Source organism: Glossina fuscipes, unplaced genomic scaffold (genome assembly GCF_014805625.2).
Source record: "Glossina fuscipes isolate IAEA_lab_2018 unplaced genomic scaffold, Yale_Gfus_2 85, whole genome shotgun sequence".
Lineage (NCBI taxonomy): Eukaryota > Metazoa > Arthropoda > Insecta > Diptera > Glossinidae > Glossina > Glossina fuscipes.
This window is the reverse complement of record NW_023998439.1, coordinates 239,096-263,795: the sequence shown is the minus strand read 5'-3', so window position 1 is coordinate 263,795 and position 24,700 is coordinate 239,096. Positions and strand designations below refer to the sequence as shown.

The following is a 24,700-nucleotide window of genomic DNA, read 5'->3' as shown; positions in this document are numbered from 1 at the left end:
CATTTATGAACTATAGTTAATAAAATCAAATTAATGTAGTCGAAGCGTCACATCATTTGCGTCATATAATTCATTAACGTATATATAACTGTTAGTTAATAGAGTTAATCAATTAACACTTTGGCAAATAATAAATACGACATTTTTATAACCGTAATATTATGTAGAAAAAGGCAAATACTCTTGCAAAAGAAATGAAGCAGAAATAAAATAAATTATATACAAAAAAAAAAAAAAATTAAAAAAAATAAATAAATAAAAAAAATAATATAAATAAAAAAATTGACAGGAAATGCATTAATTTATGACTATTCATAGGGTAAATAGAGTTGATGCGTAACGTATCATTGAATCAATTAAATCATAGAAAACCAATTTTCTGCATTAAATATGCAAGTTTAATAGTTTATTTATTTAAGCGGCTCTTGTTTAATTGTGCGTACTTATGTGTACGCGTATGTACGCGCAAAAATATATGTATGAGTATTTGTTATGCAATTTATATGTCAACGAATGAGATGCCAAATCTGTACAAAAAAGCCGACTATAGATGATATTTAAATAGTTTTTTTTTTTTTTTTTTTTTTTTTTTTATCTTAATTTTTTAATTTTTATAGTATTTTAATTTATTAAATATTTGTTTATTTCCTATGTGGATTGATTGATCGACTGATTAATAAATTTTTGCATATTTACTATGTTTTTTTTATTTTCATTGCGGTTTTTTTCATCTAGAAAATTAAAAAAATATATTTATATATATATACATAAATATAAATATTACAGTTTAAATTGTATGCATGTAATAATTTATAAAATTTATCAATTACATCATTTAAAAAGAAAATAAAGACGGGCCAAAATGGTGTGAGACACAATATATCCGAATATTTCAAAAGAATTCAAAGACATTCCCTACTGCTTTTGAAATGCATAATTTTGAGATATGCAAAGAGAAAGAAACATTCTCACCGCAGACTGGGATGAGTTGTTACTTCTGTACTATCCAGGAATGTTCATTCGAAATAAACGTTGTCCGTCAAACGAACTGTCATTAGTCAGACTCTCTTGATTTTTAGTTTTATTATATCTTGATACACTACACTACTTGTGTGTGGTAAAGAGTATATTAAGTTAGTGCGAACGCATGTAAGACTTTAGATAGGTCCACCTTTTATTACACCGGTCGATTCAGAATCGTAATCTGAATTGATTTAACCCTGTCTGTCCATATGTCCGCTGATGTCGGTCTACCTAAATTTGTGTTCAAACTACAGGTAACAATTTTTGGCATTTTTTTTTTTGTTTACCGACTATGACCAAACGCTTAGGACATGTCCCTTAAACACGTAATACAGTCATGGTCAGAAAGAAGCTGGGCGAAGAGAGAAAAATAGGGAGAGGGTGCGCAGTGTATATTCAATCAGTAAGTGTTATACCGTTGTATTCTGTCGCAATGGGGTTAGAATCCTCAAACTTTGGCTTGTTAGCCACGTTTTTTTTCTACTCGGCCACGCATGCGGATAAAATTGAAAATAATGGAATGTAACTTCAAAACAAAGAAATCGAATTTGAAAAACCAAATTCGACTCGGTGAAACTCTGGGAAACTCGAGAATACTCCGAATTTTAGTGTACATTATCAACTATAGCAAAACCGAGCAGTGGATTCCAAACCACACTTGCACAAGCAAAGAGCCAAAGTTGTTTCTAAACTGAAAATGGCATCTTTAGGAAGGAGAGGTCACACACGAGTCTTCAGAGATGTTTTCAAAGCATAGTCTTACCATGCTCAGGTTACGTATATTGTTGAGCTACCTGACACTTAATATGGACTACGTACGGCCCACACAATGTGCCATAAATTTTTTATGAAAATATACAAACAATAAAATTACAGAGTTTTGAGGTTTTCCTAGTTTCTTGTAGTAATTTTTTAGGATTTGTTCTCTTCGTCTGAAAATTGGCCCGTAAGTGTAAGATCAGATCAACAAAATCTCTTTATCGATTCGTAGGCAAGTCGTAATTCTCAGAAAATTATAAAAGAACCATAGGAGGATACCATCAATCTACTTAGATTATGAAATATTCATAGATATTATTAACCCAGTGTCTGTAGTTAAATGGAAGCGAACAACTTTAGTAAAAATAAAAATAAAAGTCGATTTCACTACCCGCAAATGTTTTCAACTTCCATTGATTTAAAAATCATATATATGTATATATATAAATTCGAACTTTAAACAACAAAAAAGAAATAAATAGGTAAATATACAAAAAAAAAAAAAAAAAAAAGAGAAAACCGTTTGCCTTATTTAGATAAAAATTTATTTCTATTAAATTCTTTAATAAGTTAAACTACAAAAAAAAAAAAATAAAAATAAAAATAAACCACAAAAACCTAAAATCCTTTTTAAGCAATCATTTGCTTGGGTTTTTGCACAACATACATATGACTGCATATATACGATTACTTATGTATATATATATATATATATGCATTAAGAGGATTGTGTTTGTATTGCTTTGCATGCGGTAAGAAATCAAACTAGAACATAATGTTAAGAGAAAAATAAAAAAAGTTTTAAATAAAAATAAAAAAAAAAAGGAAAAAACATTCGCTTATCAAATAAATAAGAAATAAATAAAATTCAGTAAAATACTGAAAAAAAAAGAGTAGTTTATGTAGGCAGCTAAGGACGAATCTCGCAATACCCATAACAATCGGAGAAATTGATTTCACCTGTTCTTTGCACATGAAAACATTCAAACATATGCTTAGGCTTGATACAATCATATTCATGCTTTAATGGGGCGCTTGCCTGCACGGATCATACTTTCCATCTTGCTTTAACCAATCCAAGCAAACGAATCAAGTATTTCCCAAAATTCCTTTAACCCTCAACGGAAATTTCTTCGTTCTCAGTAAATTGTAGAGGGAAAGAGAACCATTTAGGCAAAGTAAAGGTGGAATACATTAAGCTCACCTTTAAAATCTTATAGCAATTGCTTAAAGCATGATTTTTAGTCTTACTCATCATGACCTTATAAACTCTGGCTGAAAATGAGTGTAAAGTGGATTACAGTCGTCTTTGACGGCATTTCAAAGTTAGCCTTACAGCGACTTCACTCAACATTCAATATTTTGAGTATTAATTTAATAATTTGCATGACTTGTCTATTGTGATTAAATTCAATAAAGACTCATGTGAACTCATGCGAATAATTGCACTTTAAGCTTGTCAGCAATAGTCAGCCATGGATTAAAATGCATTTTTTGAGATATGATCTTCAAGTATCAATTAAAAGCGAGAGATTTTTAAATATACATGTATAATAAACGATCTGAACTTGCCCTTGATTATGAATACTTGGCTAAGCTTTGTAGGTCCGCACGCAGACACTTTTCTGTTTCGCACGTCAAACCTTAAGATTTCGGCATTTTCCTGGCACTCGTGACTGGTGACACTCGTGAACTAGTTCTGTATCGTAGGACAATGAAATCTATGCAGCAATTCGAACAAAGCGACTATATTTTGTCAGCAGTAAGAGCGTCCTGCGCTACAACGATAAGGTTAGACTCTATATATCTTTTTTGGTTTATTTTCTCCTAAACTTAATCTCATCGGTTATTGGTCTAAACTACGGTTATATATAAATATAAACATATAGGTATGTATATATATATATATATAGATATAATTTATCTATGAACGTTACCAATGAAATAATAAAATCGGATGCCTTCCAACATCGCGTGAGGCGTTCACAAAATAAGGCGAGATATGTAAAAACTAACATGTAACAGACATACCCAATAAATAAAATGGAAATAGTAACAGCAACAACAACAATAAGAAATGAACTTGCCACAAATCAAGCGTGACAGCAAACCATTTTTAAGCTTAAACTACCGTAACTAAAAAAGACTGAAAAAACAAAACAAAAAATAAGAAAAAATGCCAACAACACAAAAATAGTTTAGTTTAGTTTCATTTATACAAAACAAACTCGGGCTAAATAAAAAATAAAAAAATATCTATTTTAAAAATGAATTCTTGTCTATAGAAAAAACACTAACAGAAAATTTCTGATTCGAACAAAAATTATAAAAAGTAAAGAAAAGGAAAATCAAAGCAAACATATGGCATAGTCATCTGAAGTCGAACCCCAAGCGGTAACCAGGTTAGCAAACACATAAGCATTTCAGTTTTTTTGCCTTTTTTTTCGTTTTTTTTTTGTTAATTATGGATATGTCCGTTAGATGACAACAGACTTAATAATATCGACTTTTAAAGGACCTGACTATACACATTTCTAATCCTAGCTTGACTTAGTTCATAAATTGTGCTCTTTTTCCCCCTCAGTTAAGATGATATTAGGCAGCAAACAATTTTGATGACCGCAACGGGTAAAAGACAGAGGGACTTATATGAAAAGACTAATCTTCGTTTAAGTTGCTTAGCATAACTGTACCAAGAAAGTTGTAACGAGAAAGTTCTTAGGACGTATTTATGATAGTTAGAAGCACACCAGCAAAGCTAGTTACTCCAAAAAGTGGGCGAAAGATATGAACTGAGTAATTTAAGCTTCAAATCTTAACCTGAACAGAACGTCAGATGCATCGGGAAGGGCCTCGGCTAAGTACTTGATGTTGTTACACATAGGGCAACACCAAGAGAGGGGGGGGGAGCAATCAAATGTGACCAGGAAATGAGCACAAAGCCGAACACTGACACATACTTAACGAAGTCTCCGATATAAGAATAGATAGAAATGTTACAAATAGAATGACAAAAGTAGCTTTCAAAGATGATTTCAAAAATGTTTACAGTATTTACTTGTAGTTTATGGCAAGTTAAAAAAAGAAAAAAAAAGGAAAGGAAAAGAATAAAAAAGAAAAAGAGGAAGAAAAAAAAGGAAAGCAATGAAAAAGTCATACGTAACAGATTAACATACATAGATATTAGGGCATAATTGTGCATACAGAGGGGGGAAGGGATGGGTCGGAAAGGAAGGCAGGTCGAAAAGTTGCAAACAAATAAAATTAAAGTCAATTGTGTTTACTTTAGAAAAAGAAGAAGATATTTTATGCATTTCCCTCAGTTCCTGCATTCAATGTTCTTTCTGACAGTGTATGTCTGCCAAATTCTTCATTCGTACCGAGCAATACGAAAATATAACAACAGCAAACAAACAAACAAACAAACAAACAAACAAGCAAACAAACAAACGAATATCCAACTAGAATTACTAGCCATGAATTTTAAAGTTCTGCTCTGTTCTGTGTTGTTTTTCTTTTTTTCTTAAACGACTAAAAGACTTAAGAAGAAAGGAAAAGCAAAAATAGAAAACGACACAAAAACAAATACCGAAAAACCAACTGAAAGGATAAATAAACAAATAATAGCATAGTTACCTAGCAAAAATTATTGAACTCAAGGTAAAATATATATATATTTTTGCTTTCTTCTTCTTCTTTTCCTTTTTATTTATTTTTTTTTGTAATATATTGACAAAGTATAGGCACACAAAATATATATACGTGGTGGTCGTCCATACACATATATCGAAAATTTATCTTTAACTTTACCATAATTGCAGGTTTTTAGGTTTATTTTACCAATGCAACAACAATAAGAAAAGCAAAAACAAAATTATTGCAATTTCGTTTATTTATTTTCTTAAGCCAAATCGTTAGTTGGAAAATGTCAAGGATTATTATACGATACGATATGTTTGCTTACTCTATATATTTATATATATATATATATAAATGTATGTATGTGTATGTTGTTGTGTGCCACAGCAATTGCTTATAATTGCAAGTTTTTAAATTAGCAGAACAAATTATTTATATTTTCAAATTGTTTCGAGAATTCAAAAATCAAATCAAATGCGGATAAGACAAACATACAAACAACTTTTCTATATGCACGTAATTTCTATAACATTTTACGTCAATTTGTTGTAAATTAAAGCGAAATAATCGATGACTCAAGTCGATCAGAAATGCGATTTCTATTAGCACCAGCTACGGCCACTCACTGTAAACAATCCCTTGTTGACAACACTGTCTTTCCTATTTGCTTTAACACTAATTCTATCGGGTTTGTTTTTATCACGAATCATATCACGACGTGACTCTCAGTCACTCACCTGGGAACTGGGAACAATTAAAATTTCATTGTTCAACTTCGATTAAGTAAGACCGAATTTGATTATAATTTGGGCAAAGCAATTAGGAAAAAGAAAAAATATTGTTGGAACCAGTGTTAGGGCAAATCACCTTTCATCTATGCACATTTCTCAATTGTGACAATTGTAGCACGGAAATGACAGAGCCCTTGCTTGCACCGCCCAATACTCATCTATAGGAAAGCGTTTTTATATGTTCTAAGCCCAAGTCGTCGAAACAGTAACTGCCTGTTTTAAATGTTCGCTATGTGACTTTATTTGTAAAGTAAAGTGTCCTTAACAAACACTGTATGGAATATGTTTCTATGTTCGATCAGCTATCATGTTGCAAATTTCTAGAAAACTTCACCGTAGTCATAAGCAAACTGAAGTCACAGAGACTCTGGTATCTAGGAGAGCAAGAAATTATTAAATGATAAGAAAAATAGGGCCTACCATCAAAACTTGTACTTGTGTCAAAACGTTCGCCGATAGAAGCAAATTGTTGTCTCATTAGCGAAACGTCACTTTACGAGATGAAAAGCGAAGATTGCATTTGTACGTGGGTTCTCGTGCCAGAGTGCGGAGGCTTACTTTTTAAAAGATTGCTAAAGAGTTCAGGAAAAGCAAAAGAAACTTTTTACCGATTTTAAGGTTTATAATCCATGTAATTAAATTCTAAGTGCATCACCACATCTCTTCTAATAGATTCCGAAACCGATTAACCAAATTTTTAAGGACTTTGAACACTAAATCTGACTTCATTTTCCCAATAGTAGTGTAGTAGTGCTGCAGAACAACGATTTGGGATAAGTCTGCTAGCAGTTATTCAAAGTCGACCTGATCGAAGCTCCTTGGAGACCATACGGTACAGGAAATTTTTCAAATTATTGTAATAAACTCAACAAGCAGTAAACTAAGCAATTGGTTGCCGTGCTCCGCGGCATGTAGTTTCGCCTTGCTGGCAGTAGATGTTGCTTGGATCAATATTTTTCAATGAAAGTCATAAGACATTCATTAGCAAAAGATTTATGACGCTCTGTATTCATTGTCAAGGTGTCTTCATTGTTATTCTTAACGAGAAGAAGAATCTGTCCTGATGCCACGACCTCAAGCGCCAACCCAAACAGTTACTTTTACTGAACGCAAGCGGATATAGTGAACAACTTGCGCATTGGCCTTAGGCCAATAACATCAAATGCTGCTTGTTCGTTGCATCATTGAGATGACAATGAGAGTTATCTAAGAAAATGATTTCCTTAGAGAAGTGCAAGGAAAAGTTGCAATATGACAACAATTATTTCGATAAAAAATTTGGATTATTTCCAAATGCGTTTCCACAATAAAAATCTTTTATTATTAAATGCTACGAACAAAGACAGCGCAATTTTGACATTTAAAACAAGGCAACAAAGCGTCAAAAAGAAATCATCTCACCTCTATGTAAGGTCCTCTCAACTATTCTTAAATAAGCAATTTTTAGAAACCTTAAAAAAGCATTACAACCTTTTCTTTACTTACTCCAGTTAGCACTTGTACAGCGAAAGATTTTCTTGCTATTTGTGCCTTACACCTCTTGTGGTACTATGTTTATGCGGGCAGTTTTACCATCTAACTCGACATAGATGCAGTTTTTATAACACCGATCGATTCGGAAACACTTTCTGATTCGATCGAAGCTTGTCTGTCTGTCTGTTCGTCTGATGGCTGCTCATCTACTCTTTTGTTCAAGCTACGTGCGCAACTTTTTGAGATATTTTGATGAAATTTGGTACCCTGGCGAGTTTTGGCCCAAGAGCGGCCGCTATTGAAAATTATTCGAATCGCACCGCTTTTTGAACTACCCCTTATTCGATAATTCTTTATATAAAAGAATAATGTAGTTCACTAACTACTCGCATGCATCGCAAGTGCGAGCATGTGATCTAAGTTATCGGGCACCCTCTAAATCCATACTTTCTAAATTTATTAACAAAATATATAGAAAATTGATGCAATTTTCAGAATGTCGCGATAAAAATCTCTTAGTAATAGTATATCGGTATTCTAAATTGATTTGAAAAGTTTGGATCGGATGGAATTATATTTTGAATCACTTGCCATATAAAAGTTCCTTCGGGAATAGAATCTCTCTTCGGGCAAGCAGGACTAATTTTCAATATTTTTTGATATAAGATCGGTTCCTAGTAATGATTTCACGTAAAGGTTAACCTTATAGAATTTGGATCACGTAACTCTATTTAATGCAGCCCAAACCATATAAGGCGTTCAAGGAAAAATAAGGTCTAATTTTTCATGTTTCATGATGCAATTTGGTCCTTAATAAATTAACCATAGGGAATTTTGGTCGCATAGATATATTTTTTAGGGGCGCGCATGAAAGCAAGCGCTTATATGGCGGGAATGTCTAATTTGCGGTTTCTTCTGATGGAGGCACTTGGAAAATAATAAAATGTTGTAAAGTAAGTTAAGTTTACTAAATTTGGACCCCGTTGACCTTTGGGTATCCTCTAATATGAGGGCTTTTAAGCATTTATATAAAAGTAATTTATCATTTTTGTTGTATGATTGATTAAGCAAAATACTGTAGGGTATCCGTAGGGTAATAGCGGACCTTCGCCGACTATAGTCTTCGAACTTATTTTTTACTTAATAATTTTATTAAGAAAGTATTTATATGATGAAAATCATTCCAGGATGGTAAAGCGTTAGTCTAATCCATGGGATACCTCCTCGAAATTTTAACATTGAATAGAAAATTTGAACCTGTCCTGTTAGTGCATACATGACTAGAGAAATTATTAAATATTTAGTTACAAGTAAAGGTAGTACACAAATTTTTTTTAAATATTAATTATTTTTTTTTTTTTAATTTCTCGAATATTGTCAATCATTTCATATTAATTTCATTTTCATAGAATTTTAGTTATGCATAAATATAAAATAAATATTTTTTTGTTTCATTTATTATTGCAATGAAAGTCATGACCATATGATTGAATGTTAAATTTTTTTTTGTTTTGGTTCTTTCGCATATAAAATTTGATAAATACATGCAACATACAACAACAATAATGAATCAATTAAATTCAATTCACACATCACAAAATAAAAATGTATTACTTTACCTAAATGATTATCTAATTTTTTTTTTTTTTTTTTTCATATTAAAATAATTTCGGAATAAATTCAATTTTCAAGAAAACATAATGATTGACAAAAGCAATTAATGCTTTTCAGAGCAATGGGCTGTCAGTAATATTTCGAATTTAAAAAAATTTTCAACACTAAATAAATGTGAATAGAAACACTTTGCATAGTAATCGTAGATATGCAACACCCGAGAGGTGGAGACATACCTCTCTACCTCTTACTTCATGTTGGCGGAGAGTAAAACGCTCCGAACAGTGCCATTAAAAAATTGTTAGTTAATTTAACTTCAAATTAGTTACAATATTCAAAAGCAGGCATAATACACATAGCCATATATATATATATATATAATGAATGCCATAGAAGCCACGGTGATAAAGGTCCAATTTTTCAACAAATTAGTATTAATATCTTAAAGTTAAATACAATTAAGTAAAAGTAATTTCTTCACATTTGCCTCATTTTGTATCAGAATGACAGCGATCGCTGTAGGTTTCACAACCGCGAACATTTTAAGTGTTAGACAAACAATGGGCATTGTTTTTACAAAGCTACTTGGAAGGGGTCTGAGTAAACATTTCTATCTCATAACTGTAGATTTTTAGTTACAAGCTCAGATACAGATACATAGAAATATTTCCCGGCTTTACGAAACCAATCGAACAGGGCAGAGAAAAGTATATTGAAAGCCTTCCACTTCAATATATGTCATTGAACTAGAACACAAAAAAATTTATCCTGTATTGAAATATATTATCGGCGCGAATATTCGACACAATCTTTATATTCGTAAACTTTGGATGACCATTGCCTTTAGCCAATCTATATAAATGTTTCAAAGAACTTTATTCATTCTGATCTAATCCAGATCGAATTTTCTTGGTGGGCGCATTAGTCTTATATTTTTCAATTTACCCTAAAGCCGCTGACATAGGTAATATGCAATAGGTCTACAGGATAATTTTGTCCGTTTTTAGTATAAAACCAAAGTGGCTTGCTGAGCTGAATCAAGCTTTTCCGCTATCTGCGATGCTGTCAAAAAATGATTTGGCTCCAGCATGATCTTGACAGTATTTTTGTGTCGCCGATCAAAAATGGTCGCCCAGAGCGTGGCTTACCGCAAAGTTCGAAATCAACTATTCTTCTGCATGTTCTATCATAAACTGTACCTTCATAAAATACCTTTAATAAATTTCTACATAATTCTGTAGAATTTCTTCTTTGGCGGCGTAAACAGTCCTTTTTTCAGTACCCGTAGGTATATGTTAATCAATTTCGTTTTAGTTTATTTACTAGCCTAGTATGTCTACTTTCAGTTATAAAAAAGGAGAGCCGAATATAAGTCAAATGAATAGGCGCGTAATTGTTAAGACTTGTTCTGACCGGAACGCGGAAAACTTTCCGTTAGACCTAATATAAACTTTCAGTCTCGAATCTTGTTTTTTTTTTTTTTATAAACCAAGGCAGACAAGTATAGTTAGATTGAGTCAGAATTTTACGCTGATAAGAGGTATATGGCATACATAATCTGATACACACGTTTAAGTGCGTATAAATGGAACAGCAAATCTGGTATACTACTTGTTACGTAAACGAATTGCATATAGAAAGAGAATATAAATTTCATAAAAGTATTCATAAATGGCCATCACGTAGACTTTAGGCAAATACTTATTTTAATCCTTTACCATACCTATGAAAACTTGGAAGAATAAAATTTGGCTTAACTCTTGATAACGGTAAAGTGTCGGTTTTATCGGCTTATCATTTGAGATATTAAGACCGCAAAATTGAATAAATAACGCTGAGAGACTCAGACATTTTATTTCAATGATGAAGTAAACGTTCTTCAAACCAATAATAAATAATGTTTGCTGTGTAAGCAGCATAAGGGAAAATATTGCCTTTTTTTTGAATACATGTTTAATTTTATTACAAAACATAAGAAAAGACAGACTGCTGTAGCCGGCAGATTTTTCAGATTTTATTGACAAACGCTTTTCAATATCTAGACAAAGCTAGTGCTTAGCTAGCAGGGCGTAACAGTTTTTTGAATTTTGAATATGAAAGCCTACGAATTCTTACTAAATTTGGAAAATAATAACTTATAGCAAAGACAATGGGAAATTTTATATTCAAAGTTTTTCATTGAATTTTTCAGGTTAGGATTAAACCTGCACACAGGTTCCTTTTCAAAAGCTAAGAAACTGGAACAAATAAAGCAACCCTAGGTTTTCACATCAGAATTATAATAATTTCAAACTTTCTTAGCTAAGAAACGGTTTAAGAAGAGCTTTACATACGGGCTAAAAGACAAGTTTGCATGTTATCTGTGCTCTACACCATTCTGTTTACAGACACCATTCTGTATACATTGATTTTTATAGATGAAATTCTTTACTTTACTGTCAAAAATACAAAATAGTTTTAAGAAAAAAAAGTGCATAAGCACTCTTATGGGCCGCGATACACTATTCTAGAGTTAGTCGCATAAAAATTTTTTTCAAAATAAGGCATTATGTAAGCACTGGTCGAAAAAATATTCCGACCCAAACGATTTTCCAAACCAATATATCAAATATGATCAAAATGTCTGAGAAGTTGCAGCCTGTAGGTTAAATTCAAGAAAAGAAAGTAGACGTACGGACAGAAAAGACCAATCGCTTCAGAAAGTGATTCCGAATCGATCGGTAATTATAAAAGGATGAGTCTCGCTCAATTTCTTGTGAATGTTGCACATGTACGCACAAACTTAATATATTTAATCATTTACGATTGAATAGATTGTTCATCTTTATGCCATTAATTGCATAAGCTCTAAAGCAACACAAGTAAAAAATGAAAAGTTAACAATCTTTCCTCGTTTCAAGGCAATTCGTTTATTCACTATTTTTTCTTTCCTTTCCTTTTTTTCTTTTCTATTACTAATATTATAATTGGGGAGCTATGTTAACTTAAGAGCGTAAAATTACTTTTCAACAAAATATTTCAAATATTTATCTTAAAGTCGCTCTATACTGCTTAAGCTACATTTCGATAAGAGAATCTTTCCTTTTTGAATTCGTTTTGAGACCCGTTTACACTTGGCTGCAATTTTTGACTTAAAGGAAAATTGAAGGAGCAAATCTCTAAAGATTTTTTTTTTACTCAAGCTTTTTTGATCCGAAAGTGAACCGAAATCCCAACCGGAGCAACATTTATACATGCAACGTATACGAAAATACATTGAAACGTACATCAGAATGGCGCTTTTGACATATTGCAGTAGGCTTAGTAAATAGTAGATCAGTATCCTTCACAATTTTTAATCTTTCACTATAATGGCTTCAGTCTCCTATATATGTTTATGTGTCATTCAAATATGTAGATATCAAATAAACATAACCATGAGTTTCCTGCATAAATTCATAGGATTTCAAGAATTCGAAAAACGGCTTTATAGGGAACCTTTATCTCTGAGAGAGTTTAGCTGAGGCTGAGTTGTGGGAACCTTTCCTCTGAGAGAGTTAACCTGAGTTTAGGAAATCTTTCAAGAACAGCTTTATTGTCATCACTCTTTGCGTTTAAAACTAATATATGTTAAATTTTCGAAAGTGTAGATACCGCTTAGGTATTCTCAAGATCCCATTATTCGACTAAACTAAAGTGAACGCAATTCTTTAATGGGAACTATGCACAATGTGCAATAAGGACCTGCTGTTTTTGGTCTCAGATATAAGTAAAGTATGCATATTCGTGGCTAACGCATACCTTTGCGACGAGTTAACCATATCTCTTTGTCTGTCCACAGATATAACATTTAAGTTCTATAGAGTGATCGCGTAAAATTGTATAAAATTTCATAAATTTCAATTCCGCAACTCCGGATTCGATTAAAAAGAACTACGACCATGGCTTCACGAATCGCATTTAAACTTCTGGTCAATAATTGTTGACCGAAGAAATGATTTCAAATATTTGCTAATTACGCGTAGCTGTATTAATTAGCTTTAATATTAGGTTTATTTTATATTAGGAGCACTAAGTCTATCGAACAAATATTTGAAAACATTCAAATAATTATTGTTAAAATTCCGATTATTGCTTTAGCCGGCATAATAATCATTTCCAAGTTTACATGGAATCGTAGCAATTACAAAAAGTCATTCGAATGATAGACAAAGAAAGCAATGCTTTCAGGCTCATAAAGCTCAATAGCAGCTGATGATCGTAAAAGCCTACAAGCACCAGCAATAAAAGCTGGTACGAAAAAGGCTTTGTTTAAAGACCTTCAACGGCCAGTGGTTATGGTTCTCGAAATCGAGCTGTGTGTTACGGACTCGCTGTAACGCGTAGTGGGTTAACAGCTGTCCATGTATGCATTTCTTCTAGTATAGAATGGAAAAGTCTTTCAATCGTAAAATTGCTGTTGATCTGCTGCTGTTGTATGATCAAGTTGCGATTCAGTTTACTCTATAGTAAGAACCATGAACCGGCCGCAGAACTCAATTGCTACTTCAATTGCTTTTATTCGAAAGATAGAAATACCTTAGGACTAATTCTTTATTATATAACTCAATGTTCAAATTAGTTGCAAACAATCATTTCATTTGCAAATAGATAATAATTTTATTTGAAAAAAACAGAAAAGAAAATATTTTGAATTTTATTCGAAAGCTCTTGTAAATCGTTCATTTGATACATACTATCTTTAGAAGACCTTAACCCTAGCATTCAATAGATTTACTCTAAACTTAGTATACCGAAATCTCTATTATTTTGGCTTATGGCCACTTTAAATGAAATATTAATTTAACCTTTTCAAAGAAATGCGGAGCCAGTCAACAATGAATGTGAAATGAAAACAACAAATCTACTCTAAATGACATTTCAGTTGCATACTTACGTAAAATATGTTAGAAATGGCTTCGCTTTGTTTTGTTTGTTTTTTTTTTTTTTTTTTCTTTTCATTTTTCCCTTTTTATAACGGAAGTTGGAATAAAATTTCAAGAGTTTGAAGAGAAACAAAAAATCGAAAATAGAAATAAAAAAAAAAAAAAAAACGCAAGGCCAAAATTTTATTTGTAAACTATGGACTTGAGGCTATACACTAGGGGACGAAAAGTAATCACGTCATTATCAACTATAAGCTAAGGTACATAGTGCACATTATACATACATATAAATATGAAAAATTTGTATGTATAAAAGAATTATTCGGTAGTTGAAAAAATATCGAGCCTAGTGCTAAGGATAGCGCGAGTTAATGCTAAAATCTAAAGTAATTATAAAGAAGCTCGATAGTTTTTAGACTATTTACAATTTAAATTTCATTTTTTATTTTGTTTTCTTTTCGCTTTGCCTTATTGCAATCGTCTAGTGTCTAGTAAGAGCGTGTGCGTGTTGAGCTTTCTTTCGTTTTTGAAAAATTACCTTAATTTTTTTTTTTTTTTTGCTTTAATGGAAAAGTCAATACGAAAGTGCTTAGGTAAGCATTTAAACATTTATAATGCTTACGTATACCAAAAATGATATTAATAGTAGGAGAAAAGGAAGAAGAAGAAAAATGAAAAAAAAAAAAATTAAAAAGAAATTCATACAATTAGCGGAAACGGAAATTTCGTTTGCCGTTCAAGTACAACTCTTATATAGTATATGTATATATAGTAAATATATATATATATATATATATAAACAACAACAATCATCATCAATTCAACATACTTTCGCTTCACTAAATGCATTTCTCATGTACGCATATAATAAGTGTAACACATATAAGTGTACACATATAAGTATATGTGTGCGTTTGTGTGTAAATGCAGAGTTTCGTCTTCTTCCCCTAGGTTTACGTTTTATAATAAAATCGTAAGCAACACATTTGCTTTGATAAATAAATGTATGACTTTGCCAATCCGCTTGACTAAACCCTCATTTAGTCAGGCACCATTACCTGGCACTTGCGTTAAGTAAACTTTTCCTTTATATGCCATGAATTGCAGTAAAGCTTATACATGCAACTAAATACATATGTAGACGTTTCATTCTTCTTCTTCTTCTTCTTGTTGTTCGTCTTCTTCTTCTTCTTCCCATTTTTATTTTTATTTTTCTTTTTCGTCTTCGTTTTCTTATGTTAATACCTAAACTATATAAAGGTTTAATGCGTTGCATAGCTATTGTTGCATGCTTTTCTTTCTTTTGCCTTTAACAATATCTGTCTTATGTTCTTACATCGGGTGCAAGGAGTAGAAACGAAGCGAAGATATTGGGGGGCGGGTGGGGGGAAGGGGGGTGCTAACAAACCAACTCATGCTTAAAACAGAAATGTAAAGTTTTTAGTTTCCTTTAATTCATATCTTTTTAAGTATATATATGTATATATATAACTTTCTTTCTTTTTATGCTTCATGTTCATTCCATACAATTTATTTTTTCTTCTTGACAAAAATCCTCGAAAAGCCCTTTTACATGCTATGTTAAATTTTTCGTGATTTGAATTTTTTTTTTTTTTTTTTTTGTTTTTTTTTTTGTTTCTTCTACCATTTCTAACTTAAGTTATGCTCGCAGATGTATGTTATGTATGTGGCTTAGGTGTTTGCTTGCATTTACAAAATTTCAAGTTGTACTATGTAGATAGCACTTGGTTGCTGGTACGCGTTCTAAGCTTAGCAACCAAACAACATTTAACATGTAGGAATTGTTTATGTGCAGCAGAGCTAACACCGCGTTCCGATGGAAACAGGGCTTCTAATATCATTAAATTGTCTCTTAAAAAATTTCATTTTAAAGAGGTTTCCTACAACTACTTGCTACCATAACGTGTTAGGCTTTACTTGCAATGCTTTCCTTTTTACGTCTTTTTTTTTTTGTTTTGTTTTTTAAGAATTTTCTCCGTTTGTTTTTTTTTCTATTTTAATAATGAGAGATGGCACTTACACTTCACTTACAATTTTTGGACTTGAAAAGTTTCATTAGCTTATCTTCTTAGATTTCTTTATTTTCTTAATAAACTATTTTCTAACTTTTTTCGGTAATTTATTTATTTATTTATTTAATTTTTTTATATATATAATTTTTAAAGCTTTAACACGCACTTTTAAAATTTTTATTATTATTATTATTATTATTTTATTTTTTCTTTTATTAATAATTTTTTGTATTTTAATATTATTGTCACTCAAACACTATTCGGATATATATATATATATAAATAAAACGTCCGCTCTTAGATTACCGTTCGTTTCGGTTGTTCGTTGCAAACTGTTTCGTTAACTACTGTATCCTTTTGCAAGCGTTCGGTTTTTGTATTGGTTACGTTTATACTATAATAAAACAAAAAAAAAAAAAAAAACAAAAAAAAAGAGACCAACAGAAAATAAAAAAAAAAACAGGAATAAAGCAAAAACATAAGATTTCATTCGTTTATGTTGTGATTTTGGTGTCGATAATTGTTATTGTTGTTGTTGTTGTTGTTGTTATTATTATTACTGTTATTGTCATTCATGTTTTCGTTCTTTCTACAATATACCACCGATTGCGGGAGTATTCAGTTTACATGTAAAGTTAGAGCTCAGTTTTCCTATACCATCAAGATTGAAGAGCATAGTGCGTGCTTTAACTTGAGAGTTCAAGTTGTATTTGTAAGAGAAAGAGCGCTTAATGGTACAGCAGACAAAAGCAAATACAATGTTCGTGCATATAAAGGTTCGCGCCAAAAAATATCACAAGTAATGTTATTCATAAGCAATGGTTGTCAAACTGTAATTATATTACTAATCAAGAGAGAATGAAAAAGCTCGCTTCCTTATCAGAATACAGTAACGGGCGATATTTATAAGACATGCATCGGCAACTATTTGGCAGTTGCAGGAAATCGATCTGAGCGTAAACTAAAGGGAAATCTTTTTACTTTCAATGTCCAGTTAGAAATGGCGCAACACTAGATAACAGTTTCATTTCATATGCTTCATTTTTTATGATTTATCAGGGGATTATAGATTGTAAAGACAACATTTTAGATTTATTTAAAAGTGCCACAGTTTATGAGCACAAACTTATTAGAGATATAATTGGCCAGCCGTATGCCTAGGAAGACCACAAGAACCAAAAATATTAAGATATAATATTTATTTAAACGATATCATCGAACGTTCCATAGCATACACTGCAGAGAAGGCAGATAATTTCCATGTGAACGCAACAGATTAGTCTTGTAAGGAAGAAAAGTTGTTCTCGAACTGTCCCCCGATTTTAATAATTGCTTAATAATTGTAACGAAGTGGATAATCTATAGCCGGTTAGGGAAGCTAAAAAGTGAATCCATAGTATAGTGTGTTGTAAATATCTAAAAACTCGTGCAGCATGAAATTCCAAGAGTCGCAATGTTCCGCATAGACATCCGTTTCAGTAACTCACAGTGTACGCAAAAAGTGGACAACTGTCAGCCCCGAGTCCGTTTTTGAATGCATCTACGGTTAGTTACATTGCGTAGCCTGCTAGAAAATAGATTTGCTTGTCAATGGAATGGCAAACTTACCATAGACCATACAGATGACTGCGAAAACTAAAAACATTATTTATGTTATGTTCACCTTCCTTTCAAAAGTGCGATGGAACTCTTACCACGAATTACTTAACTTTCAAGCAATTGAGTTTCATGAAAGGAAAATGCAATGTCGAAAGCTCCAGACTCAAAGCTTTGCAATGTTGCACAAAAAGAAGAAATATGCAGTATTTTTAAAATTTGTGTATGCCACAAGGGCTAACCGATCCGATATTCTGTCTTAACTCACGGGCAGTCATAAGAAACAATTCCAGATCACATTTGCTCCTCTACATAAGTTTCGAGATCGCAATAGCGATGCTAGAGTCAATTAGCAGGACAGACAGGTATGCATAAATTGATTCACTCCTCGATAGGGAATACACAAACTTTCCGGAGTATAAATCTTTCTCCCCTATTCGAACAGCAAGTTTGAATGAAATCTCTTTACTTATCAGTGAATGCGAAACTTACGGCCATTTTATGGGATAATAAATATATAGATAAAAAAAAAAAAAAAAGAAAAGATGAAAAACTTGTCCTTAACATAATGAACGCATAAAAATTTATGAAAACATATGGAGAAAAACATAAATTCTCAGGGTCATGAGTGCTCTAAGTTTCATTCCTTTTCAAAAGTAAAACCATAATTTAAAAACTCTACAAAAAATCGTAAAAGTGTTCTTGTACTGTAGTATATGCATAAGTGCATGAATAAGCGTTTGATGCGAATCAACAGTAAAACAAACAAAGCTATATAAATAACAAATAACAAATAATTTAACAAAAGATAATCCTTGTAAAACACAATAATTGTTCTTATTGTTGGCTTGATTATCACAACTTTTGTTTTGATAAGTTTGTACGCCCGAGAAATTCAAAGAGAGAAATTTCATGGGAGAGTGAAAGACAGATGGGGCAGAGAAAAAGCAAAATAAATGTAAAAGAAACTCAGCTAAACCATACGAGAGGAGAGAGAGAGAGAGAGGGAGAGACATTTAGGAGAAAGAGAAAAAGAGAGAGAGAGAGAGAGAGAAAGGAGCCCTTTCTTAATAAGCTTTTCAGAGAGAAACTCGTGCTCTCTCCATATTTTTTTTTAATTTTTTTCCTATATTATTATTTCTTCCTTTTCTCTATCTCTCTCTCTCTCTCTCTCTCTCTCTCTCTCTCTCTCTCTCTCTTTCTATCTATCAGCTTAATTCTCTCAGCCCTTTCGGTTGCTCTCATTTAATTGCAAGAACATTTTGTTGTCCTAGGACAGTATTATTTTTATTTTATAAGCTTTTTACTACTTCGTTGACCAGTTTTACATGCAAGAACACACATATGCAAACACACACACACACACACACACCTGCATGGCGAAGCAAAAGAAACCGAATTTTTACTACAATCTCTATACGGCTTTCAGCATGCTCGGCAAATTAAAGGTATGTGTGTGAAGTGCGTAAAATCAAACCATACGTTCGCATACTATAATTTACACACTGTTGTGTATTTAACCTATAAACACAAATGTACACGAATACACGTATATATATATGTATATTGTTATGTCCATACCGTATGAAGTTTATGAACCCTTACATGTACTTTCTGTTATTCCTTTTATGCAATTATCGGATTCTTAAGGTCTTCTTCACTCTTCACTGAATTGCTTGCCGGATTGTTGATTGTACGTGCATTTGTATTTGATTTATACGTTTTTATGTGATTTAAAGCAAATTTCATTACAATCTGACAATATTTTGAAGTAATGCTTTTGTGTTGAAACCGTAGTCAACTTATATATTAATTGTGAAAATGGTTGAATAGAAAGAGATTTCAAATAAAACTCCGCAAGAGTCTTTTAATGTTTTATGGCTTTTATGGCAAGAAGAAATTATGAAAGAAAGCTTACAAAACCGATCCATCATTCTTCTTAGCTAACTGCAACCCATTATAATAGAACTTAAGCCGATAGCCCCAGATGCTAGTGCTTTAAGACTTTAGTCTTAGAATTTATTCTCTGGCTAAATTTATAATAATAATAATAATAGAGCTTAAGAAGGAGCTTCATTCAACTGTGTAAAAAGCAAACCTTTATGAAAATAAAATCATTGAAAGTTACGAGATTAGAATATTAGTCATAAGCACAATTTCTCAGAAATCATCTTTAATTAAATTTTGCAAGCAAACCAATTTGTTCTAATAATCGAAAATGCGATGTTTAACTAATCGTCGTCGGGACTTACTGCTACTCTTAATGCATTTTTTGAATATTCCATCCTTCAGCTTGGGTCTAGCTAGACGTTTTTGCTGACCACTCCCATTTATCTATCTGGTCCATTAATTGCAAAATGCATAAATGAGATTTAATCGTCCGCAACTTTGGCGAACGATAGCTATATACAAATGGGCAACGGTATGAGAGCCACACGGATGAATATCAATTTTGAATCTCGTACAGCACGTTTACAGTTCAGAAAATTTAATATCCTGCCTAATCGTTTGCTTCACAGGGTTTAAGTTAGGACTGTTCCCACGACTTTCTTATGTACCTCCTTTTAGAAACTCATAGAAAACCTTTTGTCTAGAAATTAGAGCAGATTTGCTAGGAGTTGTATTCATATATTAATTATCCTTGTTTCCTTGTTTTTTTTTTTTTGGTTTTGTTTTTAGTGTGATTAATACCTTAGACGATATACGCTATAGATTTAACAAATAAGCTGACAGTCCGAAAGGGATGAGAAAAGAGACAGAGATAGGGATTGGTTGCGAACTGAGCGCTCACTCAACTATGCTCCTCCGCACTAAGATTAGAACTCGCGACCATTGGCTTGGTAGTCGCGTTTCTTGTCTACTCGGCTACTCAGGCGGATAATAGTCCTTTGAGACTTCTTTTTCTTCTTCTTCTTCTTAATTAATGTTCGTGTTCGATAACGTGAAACAATATAATTATAGGTCACTACTATTGTTTCATCATAGCAGTAATTGTAATTTAATTAATCCATTTTGACTGTCAATTACAATCGATTTTCTGTCCCCATATGTTCGCTGCATTTTGCAAAAATGCTAGTCTTCAGAAGATTTATAATCTAGCTGATCAACTGTACTTGCCAGATTATATATACACCTATACATATAAGTATATAGATAGACGTATGCCTTTGCGTATTTGTGTATCTATGTATTCCTTATGCCTTTGTACGCATTGTGTTATGGCTAAGAATTTATAACAATACGTTATCATATTGTATTGTGCCATATTAATAAATAAATAATGTATACGCACATAGGTATTTGGGGTTAAGTCGCTTGGCAGTAATTGAAGCCTAAAATATTATAAATTATTTATTTTTGATTTTGCTATTGCTGTTGTTGTTGTTGCTGCGAACGCTGACATATTTCTTTTTCTGCAATGTCCTAATTAAAGCCCTTAAGCCTAAGTGTTGTTTAATTAAGCTGAAAATGGATTGTAGGAGAGTTCGCCATACTTGACTAAAAATACGATGAACAAATGCTTGGACCAAGTTAAAGGAATAAAAGCGTATGCATCTTATGTGAAGTCATAGAAATCGATCATCTATGATTAAGTAAGCAATTTACGGCGAATTCATATGCACGAGGGCTACAAAGCCATTTACGGTCATGGAGTCTGTAATAGGGAGAGGAGAGGAGAGGAGAAAGCCTATGGCAAAAAAATTGACGCTTTATCGAATGCATTGCTATAATGATTCTGATAAGCCTTTCCTGTCTACTTAAACAAAATCAAAGTAAAAAAGTGGCGGAGATATTTTTCATTTTCTTTCACATTAATTGGTGTCGTGGAATATTAAGTCTCGACCTAACCCTAGGGAAGTATTTAACTTAATCTCCTGTTGCATATTTAATGTTTTCATTTCCAACTTAAACGTTAGACTTAAACGTTCACTTGAATAGTAAAATTTTCATATGAAAAACATTTCTTTAATTCTCTCCTCTCTTCACGTTTCGGAATGTAATGAAAAAGAATTTCGCAACAAAAAGAGAAAAAGGAAAAAAAAAAAACAAATTCCAGAGCAATTTATTAAAAACTTTTCCATTTTCTTAAATATACTTTTTCTCTTTTACTTTTTTTTTTTTTTATTGTTTTTCCTCTTTCTTGTTTCACACTGCGATGTATTTTTTTTTTTTTTTTTTTTTGTTTGCTAGCGATTTTTATCATAATACTAATTATGATTACCTTCAGTTTTTCTTTTTTCCCTGCCTTAGTTTATCGATTTCCTGTTGGTTATTATGAAGTTATGCTTGTGCGATCGTTAACTTATAAGCATAAGATTGAGTGGACGTTGTGTTGTGTTAATTACTTTCTATAGCGTTATGATTTCATAGCCTTGCAGTCAACATTAATTTATACCTGGCTTTAGTTCGTGTTTTCAACTATAAGCAATAAAAGCAGCAATGAGTGCAATAACAACAATGGCAACAATAGCAATCAGGTCATTTCACGATAAGGTTAACTAACAATTCACGTAAGGAAGGAATATTTTAAACTTCAACTTACGAAAGAAATTTGTATATAAAAATTTCAATGAAAATTAAAAACGAATAACTTTAAGAAACGGATTCACTTAATTATTGACTTTCGATAGTTTTTAAGCTTCTTCGTCTTCCATGGAAAAGTTCTTTTTTCTTCTTCTTCTTCTTCTTCTACTTTGTTGTTGATAGAATTTTTTATAACGCTTTACAGGACGCCGATACCATGCTGATTATTATTATTGATGAATGAACGAAACAACATACTATACGGAATGAAAAGTTTTTTACTTCTACTACTTTCTTCTTCATCAGGCATCTGCATATCTGGATAAATGTATTTATGTCGACTCATTTTTCCTTACCCTTATATAAGCGGAACATTTAAAATTCCCCAATTTCAATCATAGCTGAATTTGCGCCAATATGTTGCCGTCGTATGAATGGCAGAAACATACGGTTATGAAGAAATCTGCATTTTTATCTTTTCAAAGGCAAAAATGTGTTAAAGAGCAGCAGTTGTTTGCGAAATTTTTGTTCATTATTCCGATGCATCGATGCGTCAGATAACCTCTACTTATTATATGTAAGAAAGTTTGTAATGCGAGACAATTCCCGGTGTTCGCATTAATATGATTTTTTAGGTTAGTTTCACGTTCGACGTTCGATTTCTACTTTGAGTTGTTGGAGGTAAAACAACAACAGAAAGTCAAGTAAAGTGAAGGAGAAAATCTTAGTTTAATTCCTTATATGCTTAAGACCCTGTGTATTGATGAAACGGACAAAGTTGTTTCGTTCTGTTTTGCAGCCATTTTAGGATCGGCCACTTAGCTTCAAAATCTATCCAAACTTTGGCGGATACTGTGTTTGTTGCTTTTAAAACTTGGAATGGTTAACTGAGGTACATACAACGCTAAAGAATTTATTAACTAAATAGATATTTTAAAGCATATTTGCTCAACTATTGGATAGTAGATATATAAGTCCCAGTCTATTGACGAAAATAAAAGTCATTTTTGAATTTTCATTACTCCATCTATGAACACTTGTCAGGCCATCAATTTTCTGTGAGCCAAGTGTTATCTTTCGGCTTTACACAACAATTCAAAAGGTATTCTCCTAAGGTGTCTATACAACCTAGTCGCTGGAAGCTTTTTTATAAAGCGAGCTCTTTGCCAAAGAAGCTGAAGATGGTCTGGATTGCTTTTTCTGCTCAACTCGGAAAAGGAAACTGGGGAACCGTGTCAGGTAATTCATTACGACAACGAAAGAACAAACAATCACGATGCAGATTAAGCAAACTTTTACCATAGACCGTAAGACGGAATATCTACAAGCAGGGAAAGAAGGAATGAATCAGTTGTGCGTAGTGTTTTATAAGTTGCGTAAACCAATCGAAAGAACGTTGATAATAAAAACGGAACCAGAAAACGAATGCTCGGGTACTCATGCTCAAAAGCATGATATCATGATTTTTCACAATAGCTTTCGCTTCCATGTAGAAATTCTCGACCCGGAAACCAAATGTCACAGCGAATAGGATACCTGAAGTGAACAAGACTATCAAATCGTACATAACTGGACGTAGAAAAAGTATAGGCAAATTTCGGAACACTTTTTCCGACCTTTCTCAAATAATGCCTTACTTTGAAAAGTCATTATATGAATAACCATATTAAGCGAAATGGTGTAGTGATGGATGTGCCATGACTTACTATAATCTCTTTGATTGTTTTTAACAAAATGAAATATTGACATAAATAATGAGAAAATTTAATGCTTACCACAAATTTGGATAATTGCTTGTGGAACTAAAATCTTCTCCTCAGTCAATTTCGAACTTCTTCTAAGGGCTCTTTAAGGAAAGTTAGATTTCGACTAAATTTATATTTAAGATTAAGTTTATCTTAAAAACTTGAACCGATAGTCTGTTTTCTACTTTCTATTACTATTAAGGCTTGAATTTATTTCTTATAAAAAAGAATATTATGTTAAATTTTGTCAAGTTTTTGTTGAAGGGCTTGAGAATATCGCTATTTTAATCAATGAATCTTGTAAAGATTTTAATATAACAAACAAACAAACGCAAACATAAACATACATACTCCTTAACAACAATAACTATTCAATTACTTAGGTAATACGCTTGTGTATAACGCACACATATCTAGGGAATAATAATATTAAAGCTGAAGGAGAGAATGAACGTTGAGAGAAAAGTAACGCTTAACTGAACAGAACGTATAAAATTTTATAAGTATTAATTTTCAAAGTTTACGAAATCATGACCCGCTCGTTTTCTTATCATAACAAACAAACATTAAATGACAACAATAACTGAATGCGTGCATAC

General features: G+C 32.1%; 1 protein-coding gene and 2 long non-coding RNA genes across 3 annotated transcripts in view; 1 reads left to right on the top strand and 2 right to left on the bottom strand.

Annotated features, from left to right (window-relative positions):
• Positions 1 to 16,356, bottom strand: part of LOC119638215 — a 49,135-nt gene extending 32,779 nt beyond the window's left edge. The window contains exon 1 of the long non-coding RNA XR_005247399.1: positions 16,245 to 16,356. This is a non-coding gene — a long non-coding RNA (uncharacterized LOC119638215). The remainder of the gene's footprint in view (positions 1 to 16,244) is intronic.
• Positions 1 to 24,700, top strand: part of LOC119638217 — a 187,508-nt gene that overhangs the window by 33,047 nt on the left and 129,761 nt on the right. The window lies entirely within an intron of this gene.
• LOC119638212 overlaps positions 1 to 24,700 on the bottom strand; it is a 324,089-nt gene that overhangs the window by 220,870 nt on the left and 78,519 nt on the right. The gene's annotated exons all lie outside the window — the stretch shown is intronic.